This window comes from Dipodomys spectabilis, unplaced genomic scaffold (genome assembly GCF_019054845.1).
Source record: "Dipodomys spectabilis isolate Male_0828 unplaced genomic scaffold, ASM1905484v1 ptg000067l, whole genome shotgun sequence".
NCBI lineage: Eukaryota > Metazoa > Chordata > Mammalia > Rodentia > Heteromyidae > Dipodomys > Dipodomys spectabilis.
Window position 1 is genome coordinate 2,880,363 of NW_024870744.1, and position 25,438 is coordinate 2,905,800.

A 25,438-nucleotide genomic window follows, 5' to 3' on the forward strand; every position below is an offset into this window, starting at 1 on the left:
AGTACCTGTCATCCAGTTATATAGGAAGTAAAAACAGGAGGATCACAGCTCAGGCTGGCAGGGCATAAAGTAGAGAACCTATTTACAAAGTAACTGAAGGGGCTGGAAATGTGGCTTAGTGGTAGAGTGCTTGCCTAGATGCATGAAGCCCTGGGTTCGATTCCTTAGTACCATATAAATAAAAAAGCTAGAAGTGGTGCTCTGGTTCAAGTGGTAGAGTGCTAGCCTTGAGCAAAAGAAGCTAAAGGACAGTCCCCAGGCCCTGAGTTCAAGCAACAGGACTGCCAAAAAAAAAAAAAAAAGTAATTGAAGGGCTGGGAAGGTGGCTCAGTGGTAGAGCACTTGCCTTGCATGCCTGAGGCCCTGGGTTCCATTCCCCAGCACCACATAAGCAAAAAGAAAAAAAGCCAGAAGTGGCGCTGTGGCTCAAGTGATAGAGTGCTAGCCTTAAGCTGAAGAGCTGAGGGACAGCGCCCAGGCCTAGAGTTCAAGACCCATGACTGACCAAAAACAAAAAAACAAGCCCTGGGGCTGGGAAGTTGGCTCAGTGGTAGAGTGCTTGCCTTGCATGCCTGAGGCCCTAAGTTCGATTCCTCAGCACCACATAAGCAAAAAGAAAAAACCCGGAAGTGGCGCTGTGACTCAAGTGGTAGAGCACTAGCCTTGAGCTGAAGAGCTGAGGGACAGCACCCAGGCCCAGAGTTCAGGCCCCACGACCAGACCCAAAAAAAAACAAGCCCTTAGGTGTGCTAAAATGTTTAACAAATGCCATTGGCTATGGGCCTACAACTCTAGATACTCAGAACTGAGGTCCAGGGCATCACAGTTTGAGGCCAAGTTGTGCAGAAAAGTCCTTGAGACCCTGATACCAAAATAAACAGCAAAATAAATAAATAAATCCAGCAAAAAGCAGGGCTGGAGGGGTGGCTTAAATGGAAGAGTGACAGCTAAGCAAGTAAGCCCTGAGAAACTCTTGAGTTCAAGCCCCTGAACCAGTAAGGAAAGAAAGGGGGGGGGGGGGTGGCGGGGAAAGGACTCGGCATTAGTATGGCAATGAGGCAGCTCCAGTCTGTGGGTAGCCTCAAAGAGACCAGGCCTTCAGAGCTGCCGGGGAGCCTTGAGGACACAGCCTGCCACACATCTAAGGTACGTTGCATTTATGGATGTCAAGCCAGTGCCTTCCCCAACACATCTCCACCGCTGTGGGCAGACCATGGTCACCAGCCTGGCCACAAAGCATATGTTTGACCCCTGGGCACCAGGAGTGCTTCAGTGACCAAAGCCCTCAGCGGACATCAGATGAGCTCCTGTACCCTGGAGGGCCCCATTGGACCCACTTGTCCTGGCAACCTATATTGACAGTGGACAAAGTGCACCGCCTCTTGATAGAGTTCAGCCTTTGGACCTGGTCTGCGTTGTATGTTCTGTATTGTAGCCTCCGTGTCAGCTCGTGAATGTGTGTGTGTGTGTGTGTGTGTACACACACGTGTGTGTGCATGTGCATCAGTATTAGGTCTTGAACTCAGGGCCTGAATGTTGTCCCTAGCTTTTTCATCCAAGACTAGCATTTAACCACTGGAGCCACAGCTTCACTTCCTGCTTGTTTGTTAACTGGAGATAGGAGTCTCGCAGACTTTCATGACTGGGCTGGATTTGCGCTGTGATTCTCAGACCTCAGCCTCCTGATTAGCTTCTTCTTGGCTGCATAGATTTTTATCTACCTATGTACCAGCGCTGCCCCCTACCTGGCATACCCTGAAAACCAACCTACTGGCAGGGAGGGCCAAGGTCATCCGCCACCTCTCAGAAGGTGGGGCCCACAGGTGAGAGGCCCAGGAGAACACCTGTGTACTCACCTGACCCTGACTGAAGCTGAGCAGAGTGACAATGAGCCAGAGGCCCTTGGGGCAGCGCCACTCACTGTAATCTGTGCCTTGTGAAATATGCCCAGCCCTGTATGTACCCCAGGCCAACTAATCAGCCTGGGTGAAATCACAGGGATCTGCAGAGGTTAAAAGAGGCCTGAGACTCAGTGATGAGGATCAGAGATGTAGCAGCTGATCGCCCACCATGAGAAGGTACCCACCCATCTGGAAACACCCATCAAACACCTACCTAAATACCCATAAACCATATCTGGGAAGGCAGACTTTGAACAAGAATCCTCCACCTTCTGGTCCAGCCAACTTTCCAAACAGTCATTTTCTACAACTCAAAGGCTTATCTCTCTAGCTAATTGGCCTCTCTCCATGCTGAGAGCAACAGACGTGGGTTGGGTAATGTTACCCTAGCCGAGGAGGAGACTCTGATGGGTGCTACTTGGCCCCAAAGCAGAACACAGCTGATTCAGCCCAGATGGCCCACACTGGGGTTCAGGAATTGCTCATCTCCTCCCAAAGTCCAAATGCTTTCCACTTTCCTCCGTGTTCCAGGAGGGAGGTTCCCTATCCTCTATCACACCTGTAACCCTAGCTACTCAGGAGGCTGAGATCTGAGGATCACAGTTCAAGGTCAGCCTGGATAGGAAAGTCTATGTGATTCTTCTCTCCATATCACTACCAAAAAGCTGGAAGTGGAGCTGTGGCTCAAGTGGTAGAGTGCTACCCTGAGCAAAAGAAGCTCAGGGACAGTGACAAGACCCTGAGTTCAAGCCTCAGTAGTGGCACAAGAAGAAACAAACCACAAGCATCAAAAAAAACCCACCTTTAATGTAGAAAGCATGCATTAGGTTCTCAGCTGCAATAACCTGTCAATAAACTACTACCTTAAAACCTATAAAACCGGGGTTGGGAAGGTGGCTCAGTGGTACAGTGCTTGCCTTGTATGCATGAGGCCCTGGGTTCGATTACCTTAGCACCACAAAAGCAGAAAAGAGCTGGAAGTGGTACTGTGGCTCAAGTGGTAGAGCACTAGCCTTGAGCTGAAGAGCTGAGGGACAGTGGCCCACACCCAGAGTTCAGGCCCCACAACTGACAAGAAAAAAACACTATAAAACTGCATATAATTTTGTCTTAATTTTTGTCAGATAAATAAATCCACACAATTTTTCTCATCAGAGCAAAAAAAAAAAAAAAAAAAAGACAAACATTTGGGGGAAACTAATCACAGAATACCCTAAAGGAACTGAAGACTTCAGGACATCTCATGAACATACAGAATGAGATCCAGTCATCGTGACCTTGGCCTTGGCAGAGGAGAGGAAAACACAGCAAGTTTCCTTCCCACGGGGTTGATGGTGTCCCTAGTGAGACACCTCTTAACTCCTGGCACAGAATGTAGACCCCAAATTAACATCTCCTCCCAAGGACAGTTTCTCACACAAAAAACCCACAGAGATTCAGGAAGCCAGCAGGCCGTCGGTAAAGATCCCACAAATTTTCCAAGTGGAGAAGCTGAGGCTCCGAGCAAAGAAAACAACTCACCCCAAGTCAGAGTCCCAGAAACACAGGAAGTCACACAGGAGCTCACAGCTGCTACCTCTGTCCAGGAGGGAGGACCTGGGACCAGACCAGTGGCTTGGAAAGCTTTCAGGGAACTGACAGTGCCCTCCAGCAATGGGATGTGGCCACCTTGGCTGGGACAGGAGGGGAGGGGAGGGGAGGAGCCACCTCTCCTGTGACAGCTTTAGTGATCTGGCCAGCTATCAGAGGTCAGCTCCCTCCTGGCAGCTAAGTGTCCAGGCACAGTCAGTGTGAGCACCCAGTGATCTAGCTGTCTGGCTGTCAGGAGACAGCTGTCCTTCTGGAACACAGGCAGTGTGAGAGCCCTGATCAGTGAAAACAGCTGAGGACAGCAGGAGCCTCCAATCCTGAGACAGGATGCCTTTGTTTCATGAAGGACTGCTACTCCGGGCTGGGATGGAAGGAGAAGATCAGGGCAGAGGGAAGACCTTGTCATTGCTCTTATCCCTCCTCTGGTCCTCTGTTACCCCCAGGTGGATTACAAGCCAGGAGCCTGAGGAAGTTGGGGAGCAAGTGTGGAGATCATGGGCAGTCCTTACTGGGGCTCTCAATCCAGGAGAAGGGCTCAAACCCACACATTCTCTAATTAAATGTTTCCCTTCCCGCTCAGTGCTCAAAGGCAGGGTCCAGGGAAGCCCTGACTGCTTGAATCAGCTCCAGCCTCAGTGTTTGTCCTTTCAGACATTCTGCACATTTCTCAGTCCCAGATTAAAAGCCATATTCTGGAAAAGGCCTCTCTGACTCCACCCTGGGTGCTTCTGTGTCCCCTCTTGTCTCAAAACCCTCAACATGGGAACAAACCATTAGGCTGTCTGCTGCCCTCATTTCACCCACAGGACAGGATCTGTATGTGAATCTTTAGCTTCTGGCAGCCCACTCAGCTGCCAGTAAGTCCCAAAGCATGGGTGCTGATGATCCCAGGAAGCTGAGAGAGACCCTGGGCCCCAAGAGCCTTTCCAGAGTGAGAAACATGGAGACTAGGATTTAGCTTTAGGTGAATTTCTCAACTCTCTGGGCCTCACTTTCACATCTTAACATGTGACTGCTGTGTGTAAGAGATCAAAGTTTAACATGTGGGCCACTGTCTGTTCTTGTGGTTGTGGATGTTGGCTTTCCAGCAAGACATGAGCTGGGACAGGACAGGCTTATAGTCTCAAGGCATAAAGAGCAGTAGCCTCGACTTTCATTCTAGGCTCTGGCCACCTCTCTTTGCACATCACCCTTCAGTTTGTCTAGTATGTCCAGGGACAAGTTCTAACGCAGCCTTGCATGAATGACAACACAGTTTCCGGTGGGAGTAGGAGGAGCCAGGTCCCCTGCTAAAGCCTATAATCCTGTAGCTGTCAAACCACAATTTCTCCACTTCCTAGCTGAGAGACCGCAAAATTCTGTAATCCCTCTGAGGTGTCTCTTCTATTATAAGAGAAAACAAGACTTTCCAGCAGGAGAGCTGAAACTTGGGATTAGCTCAACAGGCGACTTCATCCTTTTATTTGGAATAATTGGCACATGGCAGTAAAATCCTTCCCCCTTGAAGGGTACCAGGACACCAGTTCTCCTGTGTGAACTCCAGTTAACACTTGTGCCAGCATCTTATCAGACAGCTGGCAGACACACCCACAGACAGCACACAAAGCACAGCACAGCTCCAGCGTCGGTTCTTTCTGGCTCTTTTTTGTTTTGTTTTCATCTAAGGCCTGTGGGAAGTCGTCCTGCATTAGTGCAGACTGAGCACTGGTTTCCTCTGAGTGCATGCAAAGTTCTGCTATCACTCCTGTCCCCTGAGACTCCGCTGGCCCAGGAAGATCTATGGAAATGTGGAGCTGGCGACCAGGACCTCTCCACCCCCAGCTGCGCCCGGCACTCGCCGCTACCTGGGGTTTCATCTTGGGGGGAGGGGGGGGTCGGGTTGAAGCCTGGGGAGGGGAGGGCAGGCAGGAGGAGGGCGGGAGGGGGTCGGGGGTGCGGAGCACACCGGCCCCGCGGGTCCCCACACAAGGTGCGCACAGCACTTGCCAAGCTGGCCCAGGACCGTTCAAACATTCGGCGGCGCCACACACCACGCCTGAGCAGCACCAAACACACGCACCGAGGACTCTGTCACCATCGAGCTCCGAGCCCCGGTCATCAGTACTTACCAGGCGGCGGCCACGCGGGGCAATCAAACTGGATCCCTTGGCGGACTCGATGCGAAGCACATCCTTCAGGTTGCAGGGGCCGCTGTTCCTTTAAGAGGCCGGGCGCTGGGGGGCGCTACTTCCGCCCAAGAGCAACATGGCGCTGAGAGGCGAAGAAGAGGGCGGAGGGGACCCGGTTCACGAGGCCTCCAAGGCCCGGCCGCCGCGTTCGCGCCCGGCGTGACGTCACTTCCGGGGCGGGACGGCCGAGTGGTGCCGAGAGGGACCAACGAAAGGGAGCGCAGCGTCGGGCGGCGGCGGCGGCGGCGGCGGCGGCTGCGTCCTCGGCTCCGCGGCGGCGAGTCGGGGCGGCCGTGCACGGCGAGCGCAGGTGAGTGGGACGCGGATCCCACTCCGGTGCTCCCCGGCCGGCGTCCGGGCCCGCACATGCCGGGCCCGCTGCGGTGGTCAGCGGCCGCCCGGCCCGGCGTGGGCCCCGCTCCCGTCCTCCCGCCGGGGCCTGGCTCGCGAGCCCCCTCCCGGGCACCCGTGCCTCCCGTGCTCGGCCCCGGAGTCTGGCTCCCCCGGATGGGCGCCCCTCCGCACGCACTCGCCGCCCCCCGCCCCGGGGCCACTGCTGACTTCTTTCCCTGCCAGCGTTCCATTTTCCTTTTTGCCAGTCCTGGGGCTTGAACTCGCGACCTGGACTGTGTCTCTGAGCCACTCTGTGGTCAAGGCTAGTGCTCTACCACTTGAGCCACAGCGCCAGAGTCACTTCTGGCCTTTTCATTTTATGTGGGATTCAGGAATCGAACCCAGGGCTTCACGCATGCTAGACAAGCACTCTACCACTAAGCCACCTTCCCAGTCCATTTTCTTTTTCTTTTTTCTTTTTGTTTGTTTGTTTGCCAGTCCTGGGGCTTGAACTCAGAGTCTGGACTCTGTCCCTGAGCCTCTCTGTGCTCAAGGCTAGCATCCTACCACATGAGCTACAACTCCACTTCCAGCTTTTTCTGTTCATGTGGTACTGAGGAATCGAACCTAGAACTTCATGTATGCTAGGCAAGCACTCTACCACTGAGCCACATTCCCAGCCCTCAGCCTTTCATTTTCTTTCAAAGATATCCCGTAGCTTTCTTCTAGGATCCCAGCACCCTCCTCTTCCCTTGTGCCTCTTGTCCCTCCTCTTTCTCCTTGACCAGCTGGGACAGTGTCCTGTTGTGGGGGCAGGATCCCTGCCTCCGTGAAGGTTGAGTCTTTGGTGGCTATGGAGGGGAGGCCAGGACAGATTGAGGCATGGTAGAATAGGAATAGAGGCATAGTAAATGGCTACCCAGAATTCAAAAGTTAAGCTTAAAGCAAATACAAGAGATATTCATCTATCTACTTCCCTGATTAAAGGACCAGCTGGACGCAGGTGGCTCACACCTGTAATCCTAGCTACTCAGGAGGCTGAGATTTGAGAATTGCAGTTCAAAACCAGCCCAGGCAGGACAGTGGGTGAGACTTCAATTAACCACCAGAAAACTGGAAGTGGCACTGTGGCTCAAGTGGTAGAGTGCTAGCCTTGAGCTGAAGAGCTCAGGGACAATGCCCAAGCAGAGTTCAAGCCCCAGGACTTAGAAAAACAAAACAAGGGCTGGAAAGGTGACTCAGTGGTAGAGCGCTTGCCTTGCATGCCAGAGGCCCTGGGTTCGATTCCTCAGCACCACATAAGCAAAAAAGAAAAATCGCCGGAAGTGGTGCTGTGGCTCAAGTGGTAGAACGCTAGCCTTGAGCTGAGGAGCTGCCCAGAGTTCAGGCCCCATGACTGGACCCAAAAAAAAAAAAAAAACAAAAAAAAACAGAAGTACTGTCTATGCTCCAAAGAAAAGCAACAGGATGCATTCCTTCCTGAGTAATGCATTTCTCACTCCAGGAATTAACATTTGTTTGGCAGGATGTATGCCTTCCTGAGAGATAAGTTCACCCAAAGTCATGAAAGAGTGGGACCCAGAGTGTAAATAAGGAGAATGGTCAGCAAAAGCCAGGAACTTAAAAAGTATTAATAATACCAAGAGTGATAGAGAAAGGTAATTCAGTTGCAAGAAACAGAGAAGCCACATTTTGAGAGGGCCAATTGGGAATCTTTTTTTTTTTTTTTGTCAGTTGTGGGGCCTGAACTCTGGGCCTGGGCAGTATCCCTCAGTTCTTCAGCTCAAGGCTAGTGTTCTACCACTTGAGCCACGGTGCTACTTCCAGCTTTTTCTGCTTATGTGGTGCTGAGGAATCGAACCCAGGGCCTCATGCATGCAAGGCAAGCACTCTACCACTGAGCCACTTGCCAACTGGAATCTTTTTTTTTTTGGTCCGTCATGGGGCTTGAGCTCTGAGATTCTGTCCCAGCTCTGTCCCTCAGCTCTTCAGCTCAAGGTGAGCAATCTATCACTTGAGCCACAGTGCCTCTTCCAGTTTTCTGGTGATTTATTAGAGATAGAGTCTCAGACTTTCCTGCCTGGGCTGGCTTTGAACTGTGATCCTTAGATCTCAGCCTCCTGAATAGCTAGGATTACAGGTGTAAGTCACTGGCCCCTAGCAAACTGGAAATCTTTATTAGAAAGCCAGTGAATGCAGGTAGACTCCAATTACAATGGCCTGCAGCCTCTTGAATACACTTAACACTTAGAAAACTAAGCCATGAGAACAGGAGAGGACAAAAAGAGCAGAAGAACAATACCAACAAACCAGATCAAATCCAATGGAGAGCTCATGTGAGATGCTATGGTGACCAGAGGACACTGGAGACATGAGGCATGGTGTAATGATGTCTGCACTGGTCTGGGTTTAAATAGGGTCAGGTCAGGGGGCAGGGTCACAGGGAGCTTGAAAGTTCCTGACCCAAGACTGGCAGGCCCAGTAACATATTGTCCAGGTCCCCGACCCTCCCTCTAGGAATTCTGGCATGCCTATCATCTGGGAGGTAGGACTTCTCCTTCCTCCACTATGAAGACAAGATAGTATCAGCTAAACATAATGCCCTATTCATCACATGGCCAAGATGGTGCCAGCTAGGCCCTGCCTCCCTATTTTCCTATTTTTTTTTTTTTTTTGGTCAGTCTTGGGGCTTGAACTCTAGACTTGAGTGCTGTCCCTGTGCTCTTCAGCTCAAGGTAAGCGCTCTACCGCTTTAGCTACAGTACCACCTCCAGTTTTCTAGTGGTTTATTGTAGATAAGAATCTCATGGACTTTCCTGCCCGGCCTGGCCTTGAACTGTGGTCCTCAGATCTCAGCCTCCTGAGTAGCTAGGATTACAGGCGTGAGCCACCATTGCCCAGCTCCTTTCTTATCTTTAAGTCAGCCTCCCTGCCTTTCCCATATAAATACTACTGACAGCCAAAGAGCTGTGTGTCTCTTCTTTAGAGCATCAGCACCTGCTAGTGTGTATTACCCTTTTTGCATGCCTGTTCATCTGCATACCTGCTTGCTTGCTTACTTTCTTGGGTCCAGTCATGGGGCCTGAACTCGGCCTGGGCGCTGTCCCTCAGCTCTTCAGCTCAAGGCTAGCGCTCTACCACTTGAGCCACAGCACCACTTCCAGCTTTTTTCTTTTTGCTTATGTGGTGCTAAGGAATTGAACCCAGGGCCTCAGGCATGCAAGGCAAGTACTCTACCACTGAGCTACCTTCCCAGCCTGCTTACTTTCTTAATAAAGTTCTGCCAATTTTCTTACCAGTGACTTGCCTAGAAATTCTTATTCTGTGATCGAAGTCAGGACCCTAAGTGAAGAGTCCCCTACTTTTGTGGTTTCTTTTATTATTATTATTGTTGTTGTTGTTGTTGTTATTATTTTGTCGGTCATGGGGCCTGAACTGTGGGCCTTGCTGTTCCTCAGCTCTTCAGATGTAGACTAGTGCTCTACCATTTGAGCCTCAGCCAGCCCCACTTTGGCTTTTTCTGCTTATGGGGTGCTGAGGAATCGAACTGAGGGCCTCATGCATGCAAGGCAAGCACTCTACCACTGAGCCACCTTCCCAGCCCCAAGAGTCCCTACTTTTAAAGGAAAACTTCACAAACCTGTATCCGGTGGCAAGACTTGTGCTGGAGGCCTGGGGATGATGGCTGTCCTGCCCCTCTACCCCCAGTCTTAAGAGTGTGTCTAGGGTGAGGTCAGGTGTGATGAGGTCAGAGCCCTGCCATCTGATGAGCTTCAGGAGAGATGCATGTGGAGACCTGGCTGGGCACAAGCGCTGGCCTCTGGTCCTAGGTCTGCCTTTTATACCAGACGAACATGGATGATAAGATCTCTGCTTTCCAAGGCAAGGAGACAGTCTGATCTGATCAGCTGGAGTCAGCACGTCCCAGACCCACCCCACCCAGGCAAACCCTACTATTCTCCTCCTCAGCTTCATCTACCAGGGTCTGGAAGGCTGTGAACAGGAGGCATCTACTATCACTCCTGGCCCAGTAGCTTGCCAAAGAAATCTGCCAGGAGCCGGGCACCAGTGGCTCATGCCTCTAATCCTAGCTATTCAAGAGACTGAGATCTGAGGATCGCAGTTCAAAGCCAGCCCGGGCAGGAAAGTCTCTGAGACTTTTTTTTTTTTTTTTTTTGGGTCCAGTCGTGGGGCCTGAACTCTGGGCCTAGGCACCGTCCCTGAGCTCTTCAGCTCAAGGCTAGCGTTCTACCACTTGAGCCACAGTGCCAATTTGGCTTTTTTCTTTTTGCTTATGTGGTGCTGAGGAATCGAACCCAGGGCCTCGGCATGCAAAGCAAGCGCTCTACCACTGAGCCACCTTCCCAGCCCCGTCTCTGAGACTCTTATCTCCAATAAACTACCAGAAAACCAGAAAGTGCAGTTGTGGCTCAAGCGGTAGAGCACTCACCCTGAGCTGAAGAGCTGAGGGACAGCGCCTAGGCCCAGAGTTCAAGCCCCATGACGGACACACACACACACACACACACACACACACACACACACACAGACAAAAAGAAATCTGCCAGGATCTGGTCAGGGGTGGGTAACCCTGCCAGGACAGCAGGATCAGCCACTCAGCTCACCGTGGTCCCCCCAATCTCTTCTCACCTACCCCCAGGCCATTGTAGACCCTTCCACAAAGCATGGGGTCTGAGTCAGCTCCTGTGTCTGAGCTGTTTCCTGTCTCCATCAGCCTGTGCCAAGGAGCCTGTCTATTCTGAGCCCTATTCATGACTGGGAAGTGGTAGGGTAGCAGACAGGATGTTACCTCTATCAGCTCAAGGTGGTGAAGTCTGGTAGGGAGGCAGTGGGAACTGCCTATTTCCTGTGCATGGCTGTATGTTTGATACTCAGAGTTGGGCCTCTCCGATCCAGCAGCCTTGAAGACAGGAATAGCACTCATGATACAGCTTTGGAAGCATCTCACTTTGGAAGAATATTGGGTCCATATGTTTATGGGCTGAGGACTTGGATCAAATGCTCAAGATATGGAGCAGAAATCACAACTGAGGCTGGCTGGGCTAAAATCCTGGGGTGCTGCCCTATGAACTGTGTGAGAGCCCAGGGGTCTTGATTCCAAGAAAGGCCTGCCTTCTCCCCAAGAGGCCAGGAAATTTATTAAGACCAGAGCTGAAAGGCTTCCATAGCGAAGTCAGTGATAAAAAGTTAGGGAAGCCCTGGCCCAAGTCCAAAACATTTGCCTGACCTCATGGTAGGGTTGCTGTGGTAGTCACTGGACCATTTAACTTGGTCAAAGAGCTGCCTCTAGACCTGTGACTGTTTCTTTTTTTCTTTTTTTTTTTTTGGGTCCGGTCATGGGGCCGGAACTCTTGGCCTAGGCGTTGTCCCTCAGCTCTTTAGCTCAAGGCTAGTGCTCTACCACTTGAGCCATAGCACCACTTCTGGCTTTTTTTTCTTTTTGTTTATGTGGTGCTGAGGAATCGAACCCAGGGCCTCATGCATGCAAGGCAAGTGCTCTCCCAGCCCCACCTATGACTGTTTCCAGCATAGATGAACATGCTTGGGACTGTCCTAGAAAGCCACATTTGTAGCCGGGCGCCAGTGGCTCACGCCTGTAATCCTAGCTACTCAGGAGGCTGAGATCTGAGGATCAAAGTGGTTCAAAGCCAGCCCAGGCAGGAAAGTTTGTGAGACTCTAGAGACCACTAGAAAACTGGAAGTGGTGCTGTGGCTTAAGTGGTAGAGCACTTGCCTTGAGCTGAAGAGCTCAGGGACAGTGCCCAGGCCCAGAGTCCAAGCCCCATAGCTGCAAAAAAAAAAAAAAAAAAAAAGCTGAAAGTGGAGCTGTGGCTCAAATGGTAGAGTGCTAGTCTTTTTATTTTTTGAGTGAAAAAGCAAAAGCACAGTGCCCATGCTTTGATTTTTGTTTTTGTTTTTTTTTGGGTCCGGTCATGGGACCTGAACTCTAGGCCTGGGCGCTGTCCCTCAGCTCTTCAGCTCAAGGCTAGCGCTCTACCACTTGAGCCACAGCGCCACTTCCGGCTTTTTTCTCTTTGCTTATGTGGTGCTGAGGAATCGAACCCAGGGCCTCTGGCATGCAAGGCATGCACTCTTACCACTGAGCCACCTTCCCAGCCCCAGTGCCCATGCTTTGAGTTCAAGTCCCAGTACTGACACAGAAAGACGACCAAAAAAGGCAAGATGCAACTGGGCACTAGTGGCTCACATCTAGCTACTCAGGAGGCTGAGATTTGAGGATCAAAGCCAGTTCAAAGCCAGCCTGGGCAGGAAAGTTTATGAGACTCTTATCTCCAATTAAACACCAGAAAACCGGAAGGGGCGCTATGGCTCAAGTGGCAGGACTCTAGCCTTTAGCTGAAGAGCTCTGGGACAGCGCCCAGGCCCAGAATTCAAGCCCCAGGACCAACAAAAAAGAAAAGAAAGAAAGCAAAGCACCTGAATAGAGAGATCCAGGCCTGTATTCCCCGCTGCGTGGGAGTGGGTGGGTTTACAAGTGTGAGACCAACCTGATCTGTGGTCCAGGAGCAGGAGGGAGCCACCTGGGCTGGGATGGGAGGGGAGGAGCTGCCTCTTGAGTGAGAGCTGCAGTGATCTGGCAGGCCGACAGGGGTCAGGCGCCCTCCTGGCAGTCTGAGAACCCTGATCAGCGAAAGCAGCTGAGGACGGCCAGAGCCTCCAGTCCTGAGACAGGACACGTTTCTTTGTATCCTCAAGGACTGCTGCGCTCGGCTGGGATGAAAGGGGGAGATCAGGGAGAGGGAAGACCTTGTCATTGCTCTTATCCCTCCTCTGGTCCTCTGTCACCCCCAGCTGGACTACAAATCATGGGCCTGAGGTCCTAGAGAAGTTGGGGAGCCCTCACTGGAGCTTCCAATCCAGGAGAAAAGTCAGAGGTGAGACTGAAGTTCTCAATCCTGAGTATTGTCTGATCAGATGTTTTTCCCCTCCACCCTCTTGTGCCCAGAGGGAGGGCCACGAGGAGCCCTGACTGCTTGAATCAGCTCCAGCTGCAGTTTGCCCTTCTAAACATTCTGCATGAGCACACACACACACGTGTGTGTGCACGCGTGTGCGTGAGGCAGGTTGTAAGGAGCTCCAGGGCCTGACCTGAAGACCAACCTGGGTTAACATATGAGAGCTGTCCCCTTCCCTTGCAACAAAAACTTGACAAAAGAATGTGATAAGCAAGCATGTTGAGGTAGTTTCTTTTGCCAGTCCTGGGGCTTGAACTCAAGGCCTACACACTGTTCCTGAGTTTCTTTTGCTCAAGGTTAGCGCTCTACCACTTGAGCCACAGCACCACTTCTGGCTTTTTCTGTTTATGAGGTACTGAGGAATCAAACCCAGGGCTTCATGCATGCTAGGCAAGCACTCTCCTACTGGGCCACCATCCCAGCTTCCCACGTTGATTTTTTTTTCTTTTTTTGTCAGTCATGTGGTTTGAACTCTGGGCCTGGATGCTGTCCCTCAGCTTTTCAGCTCAAGGCAAGCGCTCTGCCACCTGAGCCACAGCACCACTTCTAGTTTTCTGGTGATTCATTGGAGATAAGAGTCTCATGGACTTTCCTGCCCATGCTGACTTTGAACCGTGGTCCTCAGATCTCAGCTTCCTGAGTAGCTAGGTTTACAGGTGTGAGCCACTGGTACCCAGTACACACATTGTGACAGACTGACAGAAAAGACTACAGACTACAAAATAGTCTGTATGATACAGGATCTGCATGGTAAAAAGTTTTCTACTGCATGTTGTACCCAGGTGTGTCTTTCCTATGACTGAATGTGAGTAGAAAGTGATTGGAAGAAAACTGATGAAAATTCTCACACACTGCAGTCTCAATGGGATAGGATAACAAGGCGATTCTGCTTCTGAGTTTTTCTGCTTTTCTATGTTTGGGGGGCAGGATGAAGTAAGTTTTTAAAATATAATTTTTTTTTGTTGATCTTGTTGCTTGAACTCTGGGTTTGGGCACTGTCCCTGCACTCTTCAGTTCAAGGCAAGTTCTCTACCATTTGAGCCACAGCGCTACTTCCAGTTTTCTAGTTGTTTATTAGAGATAAGAGACTCATGGACTTTCCTGGCTGGGCTGGCTTTGAACCATGATCCTCAGATCTCAGCCTACTGAGTTGCTAGGATTACAAGTGTGGGCCACTGGTGCCCAGCTAAAATATATTACTATTTTTTTTGGTTGGTCGTGGGGCTTGAACTCTGGGCCTGGGTGCTGTGCCTCAGCACTTCAGCTCAAGGTGAGCGCTCTACCACTTGAGCCACAGCAACACTTCCAGCTTTTTCTGCTTATGTGGTGCTGAGGAATTGAACCCAGGGCATCTTGCATGCAAGGCAAGCACTCTATCACGGAGCCACCTTCCCAGCCCCACATTTTTTTTGACAATTTTTCAGAATTACTGTTTTTGTGTTTTATTTATTTTTTCCTTTGGTGCTGGTCCTGGGACTTGAACTCAAGAACTTGGTGCTGTTCCTGAGTTTTTATTTATCCCAAGGCTAGTGGTCTACCACTGGAGCTATAGCTCCACTGGCATTTTGATAGTTAATTGGAGGGAAAAGCTTCATGGACTTTCCTATGTAGGCTGGCTTTGGACAGTGATCCTCAGATCTCAGCTTCCTCAATAGGTAGAATTTTAGTTGTGAGCCACAGTTGCCTGGCATTACACTAAGCATTTTCTTTTTTCTTTCTTTTTTTTTTTTTTTTTACTGTGAAAATACCGTACAGCTGGGTACTGGTGGCTCATGCCTGTAATCCTAGCTACTCAGGAGGCTGAGATCTGAGGATCACGCTTCAATGCCAGCCCGGGCAGGAAAGTCCATGAGTCTCTTATCTCCAATAAACCACTTGAAAACCGGAAGTGGCGCTGTGGCTCGAGTGGTAGAGCGCTCGCCTTGAGCTGAAGAGCACAGAGACAGCGCCCAAGCCCAGAGTTCAAGCCCCATGACTGACCAAAAAAAAAAAAAAAAAAAAGAAAATACCATACAGAGGGGTTACAACTACATGAGCAAGGCAATGAATACATTCTTATCAAGCATTGTTGCCTCCTCCTTTGTTACCCCTTCCCATCCCTTCCCATCTCCCCCCGCCTCTTTTTTCATTTTTTTTTTTTTTTGCCAATCCTGGGTCTTGAACTTAGGCCCTGGACACTGTCCATGAGCATCTCTGTGCTCAAGGCTAGCATTCTACCACTTGAGCCATAACACCACTTCCGGCTTTTTTTGTGTATGTGGTGCTGAAGAATCAAACCCAGGGCTTCATGCATGCTAGGCAAGCACTCCCCACTAAGCCACATTCCCAGCCCCACTGAGCACTTGCTAACATTCAGATGATTTTTCACTTCTACCTTCCCTTTCTACCTTCTCTGAATTTAGTGGTGAGCCTCTTTTCTAGCAAGGGCCACTTGAATGTAACATCACACATGGGCCATACAAGATTTTTAATACAAGCAGACAGTGGAGGTCAGCCGAGGAGAAGCATTCGAGAAGCACGTGCCTACCCTGTCAGGTACCAAATGATGCTGGTGGATGGGGCTTCCCCTCCCCTGACAGCATCCGCTGCTCTGAATTCCTGGACCAGTCCATAGAGTACCAGCACCCCTTATACTCCACAGTAAACTTCTGTTGAGCTGGGGTGCAGCATGGTTTTACAAATGAAGTGGGGATGCATTGGAGGCACGGGGGTGGGCGGAGATTGGGGCAAGCAGAGAGGAGTGGAGGGTATGGACTGCTGGGGAGAGGATAGAAGTGAGTGGAGTCACACAGGTTGCCGTGTGACGCAGCATTATCGTATCTATACAGATATTCAACAGTCCAGCTACTCCTATCATTTTATCAAGGCAATTCTACCACTGAGTATGAGGAGCCTCGCATGGACTAGCTGACCAATAAGTGGCGCTGTGGCTCAAGTGGTAGAGCGCTAGCCTTTTTCTGAAGAGCGCAGGGACAGTACCCAAGCCCAGCGTTCAAGCCCTACGACTGACCAAAACAAACAAACAAAAAACCCCACAAAAATAAAAAGACACAGAAAAAAAGCCGAGTGTTGGTGGCTCACGCCTGTAATCCTAGCTACTCAGGAGGCTGAGATCTGAGGATCATGGTTCAAAGCCAGCCTCGGCAGGTAAGTCCCTGAGACTCTTATCTCCAATAAACCACTACAAAACCGGAAGTGATGCTGTGGCTCAAGCGGTAGAGCGCTTCCCTTGAGCTGAAGAGCTGAGGGACAAAAGCCAGAATTCAAGCCCTAAGACCAACAAAAACAAAAGAAACAGCCTCATCATTGGCCCAGTAATCTTAGCTATTTAGAAGACTGAGATTGGAGAATGGCGGTCGAAGCCAATCCAGGCAGCAAAGTCTGTGAAATAATCTCCAACTAACCAGCAAATAGCCTGGAGTGGGGCTGAGAAGGTGGTTCAGTGGTAGAGTGCTTGCCTTGCATGCATGAGGCCCTGGGTTCGATTCCTCAGCACCACATAAGCAGAAAAAGCTGGAAGTGGTACTGTGGCTCAAGTGGTAGAGTGCTCGCTTTGAGCTGAAGAGCTGAGGGATAGCACCCAAGCCCAGAGTTCAAGACCCAGGACTGACAAAAAAGATACCATTGTGTTCATCTGTTTATTCTCAGCATATGGCACACAGCCACCCCACAGCAAGCACACATTGTTCAATGCCTCACTGAACTCTGTTGTGGGCTGTTCTGAATCACACACACACACACACACACACACACACACACACACACACACACACACAGCAGGGTATGGGCTTCCATCCATCCATCCCCAAAGTAAAACCTCAGGAAGAGGATGACTAATTGAAGGGCCGTTTAACCAGTGTGGGCCTTAACAAAGAGTCCCTACAAATCAATAATGAAAAGATCAATCAGGGCTGGGAAGTTGACTCAGTGGCAGAGTGCTTGCCTTGCATGCATGAGGCCCTGGGTTTGATTCCTTAACACCGCGTAAGCAGAAAAAGCTGGAAGTGGAGCTATGGCTCAAGTGGTAGAGCGCTAGCCTTGAGCTGAAGAGCTGAGGGACAGTGGCCAGGCCCAGAGTTCAGGCCCCACGACCGACAAAAAAAAAAAAAAAAAATCAATCACAATGAGGGGGAAAAGTGAGCCAAAGTCATTGAGAAATTCACACCACAGAATGGAAACTGTCTGGGACAGGGGTGTGTGTTAACCGTCCTGTGATCCTCTGTCGCCCTCACCTGGATTACAAACTAGAAGCAGGGGCCGGGAGGAGGTTGGGGATTAACTGTGGAGGTAAAGGGTGGGCCCTCACTAGGGGGCACCTCCTCCCTGAGGAAGCAGGCTGTGCTCAGAGGTCACCGGAGGTCTCAGACCTGGACATCATCTGATCAGATCTGTTTCTCCCCTTTGAGCACCTCAGAAGCCTTGTCTGCTTGAGTCTCCAGCCTCAGTATTTGCCTTCACAGATAGACTGTACACTTCTCAGTTCCAGATTAAAAATCTCCACACTAGGTGCTCCTGTGCCGCTCTTGTCCCTAAGACTCTAAACCTAGGGGCAAACCACTGGAATGTCTGCTGCCCTCACTCCACCCACTGGACTGAAACTGTGCCAAATCCTGAATGTTGATGATCCCAGCTGAGGGAGAGACTGTGGGACCCAAGAACCTCTCCTGAGCAGGAAGAGAGAGCCCCTGTAGGAATCACTTTTGGGCAACTTTCTCAGCCTCTGACTCACCTATGTATAAAATGGGATTGGTATAACCAGGCATGGTGGGTCATGCCAGTAATCCAAGCTACTTGGGATGCCAAGATTGGAGGATTAGGAAGCTGAGACTGGAAGATTGCTACTTGAGGCCAGCCTTGCCCCTCTCCTCCCACAACCAAAACAACAAAACAAAACAGAAAAAAAAAACAAAAACTAGATGTTTGCTGGGTTAGCTTCCAACTGTGATCTACAGATCTCAGCTTCCTGAGTAGCTTGGATTATAGGCATGAGCCATAGAAGATCAGCTAGAGTTTACTCTTCTGTATACACTGTTCAGTTCTGCGGCTTGACCTATGATGACCCTGGGTGCTGCCCTCCCCCTCTGCCCCCGCCCCCAGCTCTACAGCTCAAGGAAACGCTCTACCACTTGAACCACAGGGCCATCTCCAGTTTTCTGGTGATTAATTGGAGATAAAAGTCTCATGGACTTTCCTGCCCGGGCTGGTTTTGAACCATAATCCTCAGATCTAAGCCTCTTGAGTAGCTAGGATTACAGGTGCCTGAGCTGCTTTTGCTCAACGCAAGCACTTCACCACTTGAGCCATGGTGCCACCTCCAGACTTTTCTGTGTATGTGGTACTGAGGAATAGAACCCAGGGCTTCATGCATGCTAGGCAAGCATTTTACCATTCAGCCACATTCCCAGCTCTGCTATATATTCTTACTACTCAGGTTCCCTTGCTTGAGACTTTGCTTGCTCTGATGCAAAACCATATTAATCCTGCCTTCCGGTAATACTCAGACAGTCCAGGTGATAACTTCTTCAGGGTGCACACACCTGCAGATACACACCCACACCCGCAGCCCAAAGCTGTCCTTCCTGTTTCTTACCTTTTCATCTAAGGAATTGGAAGTCGTCCAGTATTAGTGCACAGTGAATACGTTTTGTCCAATTTATTAGCGTTTTGCGTGTGTGTGTGTGTGTGTGTGTGCCGGTATGGGGGGGGGGGCTTGAACTCAGGGTCTGGGAGCTACTCCTGAGCTTTTGTTTTTTGATCAGGGCTAAGGCCCCACCACTTGAGTCACACCCCCCACTTCCGGCTTTTTCCTGGTTCATTGGAGATGAAAGTCCCAGGGACTTTCCTGCCCGGGCTGTCTTCGAACCTTGATCCTCAGATCTCAGCCTCCTTGAGAAACAAGGATTACAGATGTGCGGTCATCCGCGCGGGGTCATGAGCTACTTTCAGCTGAGTTGCCATTCGTTACGCCCGTCTGCCTGGGGCACGATCTGTGGACGTGTGGAGCCGGAGACCGAGGAGCTGGGGGCCTGGCTACGGCCCAGCTCCGCCCGGCCTCCGCGGTTCCCTCGGGCTCGGTCGGGACAGCCGCGGGGAAGCCGGAGTGGGAAGGCGCGAATCTGCCCCGCGGGAGCCTCAGTCTTTGCGGGCAGCCTCTGAACACCAAATGCACCCGTCATTGTGCCACCATCCAGCTCAGAACTCTTCTCGGGTCTCCCCGGGCTCGCCCCCGACTCCGCGCAGCCACCGTCGGTAACCAGGTGATCCCGTCCCTCCGAGTCTCGGCGTAGCCAGATTCTAGCGGCCTCGGGCCCCTTAAGGAGACGGAGCCCGCGGCTCCGTTAGTCCCGCCCAGAAACGGCTTTGGCGCAGGCGCACGGCGCAGAGTCTCCGGCAATCCCCCGCAGCTCTCTCTATAAACATGGCGAGGCCCAGGCCGCCGCGTTCGCGCCCGGCGTGACGTCACTTCCGGGGCGGAGGCGGCCGAGTGGTGCAGTGAGGGACAAACAAAAGGAGGCGCCGGTGGAGCGCGGCGTCCGGCGGCGGCGGCGGCGGCGGCGGCGGCGGCGAGACGGGGCGGCCGAGGCGGCCGGGGGCTGGGGCTGCCTGCCGGGCGGCCGTGCGCGGCGAGCCCAGGTGAGTGGGGCACGGGGCGCGAGCTGTCACCTCGCGGATCCCACTCGGGTGCCCCCCACTCCGGTGCTCCCCGGCCGGCGTCCGGCTCCACACATCCCGGGCCGGCGCGGGCCCTGCCCGCCGGCGCCCTCCACCTGTGCGGTGGTCAGCGGCCGCCCGGCCCAGCATGGGCCCCGGCTCCCGTCCTCCCGCCGGGGCCGCGGCGCGCGAGCCCCCTCCCGGGCACCCCCGTCTCCCCCGTGCTCGGCCCCGGAGTTTCCGCCTGGCTCCCCGAGACCCCTCGTCATCGGCCGGGTTCCCCCGGATTGGCGCCCCTCCGCACACACTCGCCCACTCGCACTGGTTCCACCGCCAGCCCCTCTCCCCGCCAGCTTTTCATTTTCTGTGAAAGATTTCCCCCTAGCTGTCTTCTCCTAGGATCCCAGCACCCTCCTCTTCCCTGTGCCCCTTGTCCCCCCTTCCTGCTCCTTGACCAGCGGGGACAGTGTCCTGCCGTGGGGGTGGGATCCCTGCCTGGGCCCTTGGGACTTGTCTGGTCTGGGGTCCCCGGGATGAGCCGTTCGGGACGGGAGACCCTAGGCCTGCCCCTGGTTCTTTGCATCCAGATTTAGAGAGGTCCTGGCCTGGCCTAGATAGGGAGGAGCTGGACATCCAGCCAAAGTGGTCCCAGGCAGAAGGGACTTCAGAAGTGAGGGTGGGGATGGTTCTTGGGGTTCGTGATTCTGCTGCTTTGTTGACTGACTCTCACTCTTAGTCTGGATAGGAGTGGACAGAGATGGTCTGGTTCTCCCCGGATGCAGTTTTGCCTTTTTGGGGAATGAGACGTGGGCTAGGGACCCTGTTGGGTCTGGGGCTAAGAGGGTGGGTGAGCCCTAGGAGATCCACACTCCAACTGTGTCCTTTTCCTGCCCTCTCTTTTGGGTGCCTTTGAGGAAGAGGGGTTGTAGGAGAGATTGGGAAGCTCAGGGAAATTGTGGCAGAGGAGGAATTTGGAGTCCCAAGGACCTGTGCCACCTTGGAAGGGTTTAGTAAGCCTTTCAACCATGCCACACTGTATTCTGCCCTTTGGAGAAGACAGATTGACAGATACTGCAGGAAAGGGAAGAGAAGGGCCCCGGGGATAGTTCCAGTGCATTGGGATACAAGGGAGAGTGCTTTCAGAGGCTCTGGGATGCCGCTGGCTCAGCCACAGTGGGGGTGCCTGGGAGAAGGTCGTGTCCTGCGGGGAGGAAGGGCAGATGACTTTTGCTGGAGGAGACACTGGTGCTGCTGGCTGCCCTGCCTCTCCACCTCCCCAGTTTTTTAATTTTATTTATTTTTTGTCAGTTGTGGGTCTTGAACTCTAGGCCTGGGCGCTGGCCCTCAGCTCTTCAGCTTAAGGTGAGCACTCTACCGCATGAGCCACGGCGCCACTTCCGGTTTTCTGGTGGTTTATTGGAGATAGGAATCTCACAGACTTTCCTGCCTGAGCTGGCTTTGAATTGCGATCCTCAGATCTCAGCCTCTTAAGTAGCTAGGAGTCACCGGCTGCCTCCCCAGCTTTTGAGTGTACTTGGCATGGGTCTGATCCCCCTTCGCTGCCCAAGGATTGTGGGGCACAGGGTAGGGGCCTCAGAAATATTTGTGATTTCCCTCCTAGAACTCAAGTAGATGCTTCGTTCTCTGTGACTTGGGCACACCCCCTAGGAAACAGTTTCTTTGCCAGGTTGAAAGGCCTTTCTGAAAGTTGTGCCAGTGGAGCAGGACTTCGCAGGTGTTTGGGGTGCTGCCCGACAGGTCTTAAACTTCTCCCAGAAAGAAGGAATTAGTCTGTTCTTGAATCCCTCTCCTCAGAGTGCAGGCTTTGACGTGGGGGTACTGGTGGGCAGACCTCATGGGACTTAGGTGGGATAGGTGTGGGACTGTAGAGCTCCCTCATCTTGTAATACTTGCCTGCCCTGGACTAAGACTGGTGGTCTCTGGCTCCTCAGAGCTTCAGTCGGGAGAAGGATAGCAAGACCCATAAGCTGACTGCCAGACAGCCTGAGGGATGACAGAAATGGTAGCGTGGCAGCCTAGAGGGGGGAGGGGCTAGCTTGGGGTGAATATGCAGGGGCACTCAGGAATGTTCCAGAAGAGAGACACTATGGGAATCAGTGAGATCTGAGTCCAGTGGTAGTCCCAGCTCTGTCACAGACAAGTGACTGCCCTGTTGTCCAGCCTCAGGGGTATCTCTGCTTACTAAGGAGGTGGGTGGGGCACAGATGGCCTGAATGACCTCTGAACTTTGCCAGCTCAAAGTGCTTTACTGCCTGGCTATGGTCACCTGTGGGATGGCTGCCTGTGGAGCCCATCTTCTGCCTCTGACCTCCCAGCACAGGACCTGGTGCTATGCAGGTGTCATAAATGTTCTGTGGTGTGAATAATGAAAACCTCCCAACCTTTCTATAAGGGACCCCCATCTCTTGGGCTCTGTTGACTAACAGAGCTAACTCCTGGCTAACTCCTTCCTACCACTATGACCTTCCCCAGTCGCTGTGCCATGCTGTCCCCGGAGTCACCAGGTACCTCTTTTTCCAGGAAGCCTCTGCTCACACCTCTGCTCTGGGTAGTCTAGTGCTGGTTCTGGATCCCACACCGTGGCCCTATCTTGGGGATTCATCGAGATACCAGGGTCTGCCTGGGAGTCACCTTGTTCAAGCCAGCCTGGGCCCCTGGCACCACCAGGCTCTCCATAAATGCTGGCAGTGCACTGATATCTCTGAGAGGCACACACGTGCATGCTGACGGCAGCTCTTACTTCCTCCTAGGGTGGCAGCGTCCATGGAGCAAAAGGAATGCCGGGACCGTGGGCACTCCGACTGGGGCCAGCCTCAGCATCCACAGCCAACACACAGATAGCAGAGCCGCCTCGGGGTAAGGCCCACACCAGCCTCACTCAGCTGCTTCCCTCTGGCAGGGAGCAAAGACTGGCAGTTCCATTCCCACAGTCTTTTGCTTCCTTACTGTAGGCCCAGGGGACCTGGGACAGAGTGGGCAGCTGAGTGGTATCTGCTTGCTGTGTTCTTTGAATTCAGTGTTACTGCACTGAACCTCCGTTTTTCTCCCTCCCCCCCCACCATCTTATCAGTGTGGGTTGCTAAAAATGTTGCCTCATGACATATTTCCCAAGGTGTGTTCTGTGGGACACAGGTTCTTTAGTCCCAGCGGTTAGATAGTTCTGGGAAACAAGCTCATGCAGGACTTCTCAGAGCCTTGAATGCATCACGCTGCGCACCATGAGTGAGAGAGGGAGCTAGTAAGGCATGTTTCCTTGCACTTGATAACAGGAGATATGGAGGCAGCATTTCTTGAACTTTAGAAAAAGGTTCCCAGGGTAGGAGATACACTGATGTTAGACTCAACTGCCAGGTGATTGTTGGGTGGCTGTGCCTAGTCACTGAACCTGTATGAGCCTCAGATTCCTCATCTTTAAAAGGAGAGAACTGAAACTGGGTGTGGTAGCACATGCCTATAATCCTGGCACTCAGGAGGCTGAAGCCAAATATTGCAGAACACTTGCCTAGTGTTCCATGGGTAAGCCCTGGGTACAATCCCTAGCGTTGCCATGAGGAGGTAGCTCTGTGGCAGAGCACTCATAAAACATTTGTAGCATAGGCCCTGGGTTTTGGTCCCTAGTGCCGCAAAAACAAGAAAGGAGCCAGGGGTGGGGGTAGAAGTGGGGTACTCTACTTCCCTTCAGCAGGGTTTTTTTTTTTTTTAATTGTGAAAATACCGTACAGAGGGGATACAATTACATGGGCAAGATAACGAGTACATTTCTTATCAAGCATTGTTGCCTCCTCCATTGTTTCCCCTTTACATCTCCCCACCCCCTACCCCCCCTTCAGCAGGTTTTTTAGTTTTGTTTTGTTTTTTGGGTCAGGTCGTGGGGCCTGAACTCTGGGCCTGGGCACTGTCCCTCGGCTCTTCAGCTCAAGGCTAGCGCTCTACCACTTGAGCCACAGCCCCACTTCTGGCTTTTTTCTTTTTGCTTATGTGGTGCTGAGGAATCGAACCCAGGGCCTCATGCATGCAAGGCAAGCGCTCTACCACTGAGCCACTGTCCCAGCCCCTTCAGCAGGTTTTGAGGGCTAAAGACATTGACATGGAAAAGATACCTGAGAAAGTGCTCCCTGCCCAGAGCTGGCCTGTATGCACTCTGCTGGTGTCATTTGCAAAACACATCTGTATGTCTGATCCCTTGTCACTGCTTAGGCAGGGGGCAGATGTAGAGACTGAGGCTCATAGTAAGGAGATTGTACACCTAAACCCTTCAGAAAGGAAGGCAAAGTTGCCAACTTGAACTAGTATCCTGCAATGTTGGGCCCAGTCCTTTGTTCTTGCCTGTACCTCTCCACTCAGTCCTTCCTGAAAAAGACAGGTGCCTCCCCAGTCTGGACATATATCTTTTTTCTTTCTTTCTTTTTTTCTTTTCTTGGTAGGTCATGGGACTTGAATTCAGGGCCTGAGCCCTGTCCCTGATCTCTTTTGCTCAAGACTAGCATTTTTCCACTTTGAGCCACAGCTCCACTTCCAGTTTTCTGGTTGTTAATTGGAGGTAGGAGTCTCACAGACTTTCCTGCCCAGGCTGGCTTTGAACCATGATCCTTAGATCTCAGCTTTCTATGATTATAGGATTGAGCCACTAGTACCTGGCCCCTTTGGATTCTTTTTTTTTTTTTGGCCAGTCCTGGAGCTTGAATTCAGGGCCTGGGCACTGTCCTTGAGCCTGTCTGTGCTCAAGGCTAGCATTCTACTACTTGAACCAAAGTGCCACTTCCAGCTTTTTTCAGTTTATGTGATACTGAGGAATCAAACCCAGGGCTTCATGCATGCTAGGCAAGCACTCTACTACTAAGCCACATTCCTAGCCCCATGTTGGATTCTTAATGTCCAGAAAGGTAATGTCTCCTCTGGTCCTTATCTTCAAAGATGAGAATAGGGGTATGAGAGGTGCACCCCTTCCTCCATCTCTTATTAACTACAGTACATTGATGTTCATGCAAATCAGGTTGTGTCTGAGCTGCCAATTTGTGCTGGCTTTTAATTCATGGAATGGTTTCCCTGGACCCCTTTCCTGGGCTAGAGACAGATCTGGTGTGACTGATTCTTTCTCAACCCTCTGCTGGCTGTGCTGGGTTTTCTTGGTGGTTTCTGGGCATTCACAGCAGCAGAGGAAGACAGGAAGTGCCTGGTGTGTGAAGCTGTCCACACTTCTGTTTATTGGAACAAGGTCAGCAGTCCCTGGCCCTGCCCTGTGGGAGCTTCCTGTTGGTTTTGAGGAATTCTGCCCTGTCTTGCTGGGTGATGATGAGCAGGAAGCAGCAGCTCCTACTCTTGGGAGAGGGAAATTCCTTGCATGTGCCAGAGGCGGCTGACAGGTCCTTGGAGTTGGACCTGCAGGTTTGGCCTCCCTGTCTGCCTAAAATAGCTCAGATTGGAGTAACCCGGGGATACACGTGAGTAGAGGGGCTTCCTGGTCATTGTGTGTGCCTGAGTTTGTCTCCTCCTGGACCTTTGGGAACAGGCTGGTCCTGACTCAATTTGCCTTTACATAGCCTAAAGTAAGTTTTGGTTCTGGCTCTTTTTAGAGTGCTTCTTTCAGCCTTTTGGAAGGCTGGGCAGATGAGAAGTGGGAAAGACCTTCTTGAACCAAGGTTTTAAAGTGTCCTTTTGGGGCACAGCTAACCTTGGGATGGGTTTCATAAAAGATTTCTGGCTTAGCCTCTGTCTGTGGGGCCAGAAAGATGCTGGGCTGGATGAGGCCGGGAATGAAGTGTTTTCTGGAATTCCT

The 25,438-nt window shown here is 51.9% G+C and overlaps 2 protein-coding genes across 4 annotated transcripts in view; one reads left to right on the forward strand and one right to left on the reverse strand.

Annotated features, from left to right (window-relative positions):
• Kyat1 (kynurenine aminotransferase 1) overlaps window positions 1-5,678 on the reverse strand; it is a 20,848-nt gene extending 15,170 nt beyond the window's left edge. Inside the window, exon 1 of one of the 2 annotated variants that reach the window (XM_042680975.1) lies at window positions 5,600-5,678. The gene's annotated coding sequence lies outside the window, so the exon portion shown is untranslated. Of the gene's footprint in view, window positions 1-3,422; window positions 3,532-5,599 lie in introns of those variants that run through there. The other variant, XM_042680974.1, reaches the window with a different exon arrangement.
• A 13,880-nt stretch (window positions 5,679-19,558) lies between these two features.
• The window catches only part of Lrrc8a (leucine rich repeat containing 8 VRAC subunit A), a 33,113-nt gene continuing 27,233 nt past the window's right edge, over window positions 19,559-25,438 (forward strand). The window contains exons 1-2 of one of the 2 annotated variants that reach the window (XM_042681037.1): window positions 19,559-19,623; window positions 22,413-22,518. The gene's annotated coding sequence lies outside the window, so the exon portion shown is untranslated. The remainder of the gene's footprint in view (window positions 19,624-22,412; window positions 22,519-25,438) is intronic. The other variant, XM_042681038.1, reaches the window with a different exon arrangement.